The sequence below is a fragment of the Varanus komodoensis genome, unplaced genomic scaffold, assembly GCF_004798865.1.
Source record: "Varanus komodoensis strain SLA01 unplaced genomic scaffold, ASM479886v1 scaffold116, whole genome shotgun sequence".
Taxonomy (NCBI): Eukaryota; Metazoa; Chordata; class Lepidosauria; order Squamata; family Varanidae; genus Varanus; species Varanus komodoensis.
The window spans coordinates 1,680-4,508 of NW_025335333.1; the positions used below are offsets into that span (position 1 = coordinate 1,680).

The 2,829-nt window shown below is 52.4% G+C and overlaps 1 long non-coding RNA gene across 2 annotated transcripts; it reads left to right on the forward strand.

Annotated features, from left to right (window-relative positions):
* The first annotated feature begins 423 nt into the window (after positions 1-423).
* LOC123018806 lies at positions 424-2,285 on the forward strand. Of its 2 annotated transcripts, none has more exons than XR_006413816.1 (3): positions 424-965; positions 1,219-1,433; positions 1,926-2,285. It is a non-coding gene; the product is annotated as an uncharacterized LOC123018806 (long non-coding RNA). The 2 variants fall into 2 exon arrangements; XR_006413817.1 differs by having other exon boundaries at positions 433-965; positions 1,284-1,433.
* The last annotated feature ends 544 nt before the right edge of the window (positions 2,286-2,829 follow it).

Genomic DNA, 2,829 nt, shown 5'->3' on the forward strand with positions numbered 1-2,829 from the left:
TTTATATCCTGCCTTTTTCCTACAAGGGCTCAAGGCAGCTTACATCTCCTCCTCCATCTTATCCCCACAACAACAACCCTTTGAGGTAGGTTGGGCTGAGAGTCTGTGACTGGCCCAAGGTCACCCGGTTGGCTCCATGGCTGAGTGGGGACTAGAACCCAGGTCGTCCCGAGTCCCAGTCCCATGCTCTTAACCACTACACCACCCTGGCTCCCCAGGGATCGAGGGATTGATGGGGGATCGAGCCCCGTTTCAGGGCCAGAATGCCCGCTTCCCCGTTGGCACATGCAGCATTCGATTTCCTGCACTTGTTCAAGCAGAGAAGAACTGAAAAGTCTCATTTATACCATCCCATCTCTCCTCTGAAATAACGAGGGGACTCAGATATAGGGAAGGTGACACCCCCCCGGGGGGGGGGAGGTCTCCCATCCCCTTTCCTCCCTGCAAGTGCCTTCCAAGGCGGCTCCAGTGGGGAGAGGAGGTTGTATGTGGGAAGCCTTTTTCTCACCAGTAATCCTTGACATTGATCCCTTTTTTAGTAGTATGAACTATTACGTAACACACTTCTAGTATGATGAATATTTTCTGTACTGGAGAGAGAATAAGCTGAGCAATTCTTGTGGCTTGCACTTTTGTGGCGGTCCCAGTCGTTTTTGGGAGGAACCCCGGGAAGGGGCAAAATGGATAGAGGGGAGCAAACACTCACACGCGTGTCATTCTCTTGAAAAAGAGTTGGAATGGCCAGTTTTAAACAGATGCTGTTGTTCTGATCAGAGTCCACATTGGAAAGCTGACTTGGCATTCCCTCTTTATGACACTTTTAGCCTTCGTATAGATCGGATCTTCCTTTGGTCAGCGTGCCTGAGGGACCCACGCCGTCAAAATCTTCTGTTTGCCATCTCAAGGACTGTCGCTGAGAGATAATTTCCGGTGCGAACTTTCTGGCTATGGAAGAGAACGCAGGGGTAAGTACACCCATTTTCCATCTCTCTCTTCATGTAAACGGCGGCTTGATGGCCTGTGGCAGCGTCGTTCTCCTGTAGCTAGAGCCGCCTGAGAAAACCCTTCCCTTCGGTTCTCAATGTGCATGCAGTTTTACCGAACTTTGTTGTTTGCTGGGGGCCATCTGTCTGAGTTAAATTTGGGAGCGCAATGTTGAGCACGAAATCATTTGGTGGGGTAGAGGCCGACGTTCTTCCTTTGTCTTCCCCCATGCAGTAGACGGTCCGCCTCAGAGGGCCCCGGGAAGGGTCTCGCATGAAGGCCACGTCTCTTCTTTGCAGCTGGGGTTGACTGCTCCAGGGTCCCGAAGACACCGACCGGGCACTTGATCTCCCAGAACGTTCATCAGAGAAATGACGAGCATCAGACCGTGATCGACGACGTGTTCTCTGCTGGAGATGGAGAGCGGCAGACAGACCGATTCACGCAAAGTGAGTGTCTGACGTGCTGCTGCCAAAGCCCTTGGCATCAGAATTGTTTCTGCGGACGCAGCTCGTGTGAGGAAGATGCCCCCTGGCACCTCCCTTAAATTTTTCCCGTTGACATTGCCGATGTAGCATCCTTTTAATAGTGACTTCGGTGGGGATAGGTTCCCTGATGTACCTGCTGAAGCTGCCGTCACTCCTTCCGTGCACCATGTCCCGGCAGGTAGAAGGAGGCCGCCCCCCCAAATCCACAGTCCTCCAGATTGCTTTGGGCGCTGCCCCACACATATGCAGGCAGGAAGAGGGCCTGCAATTCGCATAGTCCCGCAACGGGCTGTGGAATCACGTGTGGCTTAACATGTGTAGGTTTCCACCGCGCTTCATTTTCCTTGCCCTTCCTGATCCTGCTCCACAGCTGTCCAGCCTGTGATTTTGCGCGGCTTGTGCTGATGACGACCGGGCAATACTACCCACCCCTCTTACGTTTTGACCTTTCAGGGAGATGCTGGCAGTCCCGTCATTCGTGAGGCCGATGCCAGGAAGGAGCTGCGTGGGACCGTCAGCGGGGCGCTAGCTGTGCCGAGAAGGAGAAACCCGCAGTCTAAACGGGGGACCCACGGGTCGCATCGCACCTGAATGGAGTCCGAGACAGGACCCACCGCCCTCCTGGATGAACGCAGGGACTTCCTTTGCAGCCTGCTGAGCGACTCGTTGAAAGCGAGCAAATGAACGTCACTGTGTGAAGCCTGCTCTGGAGCTGATTTTTCCTCGGCGGTTATTTTTGCAGCTTCTCGTGTCATTTTGCCTGAGGCAGAAATCTTCAGCCCTCGCTGAAATAAACCTTGTCCCACTGAAAAACAGGCCCGTATCTCAAATCTGAAGGGGAGCTGCTCTGTCGGGCCATCCGATCTGTGCCACTGCATCTCTAGAAATTAGTATTAAATCGTGGTGTTATGTTTTCTGGTGAGTCCTAAAATGAGCTATGAATTCGCTCACCTTGGAGCCACCCAGAAAAACAAAGGACCAAGGAGGACGTAAGGATGTGGTCTGAGCTGGTGGAAACAGAGCTTCACTGGAACGGCCGAGCTTCATGAGATTAGAGAGCCGTGCCCTTGGCATCAGGGTCTGTCATTCTCAGGGATGTCCTGCCTTTGCCCCTATGTCTGAAAGCCACTGCACGAACCGTCCCTGAGCCTGCGGAGTTGTGTATATTCACACTGTGAGCTTGGGTGGCCTTTGGCAGACATGGGGCAGGGTGACCCCTCACAACGAAGTTGAAAATTCATTGTTGCTGAACCTTTTCTTTTCAAATAAGCTTTTATTCATTGAACTTGTAATATCTCTTTTGGGGCTGAATGGCCCCTTGTCAGTTAATGATTTTACTTTGACCTCTTTTTCATGA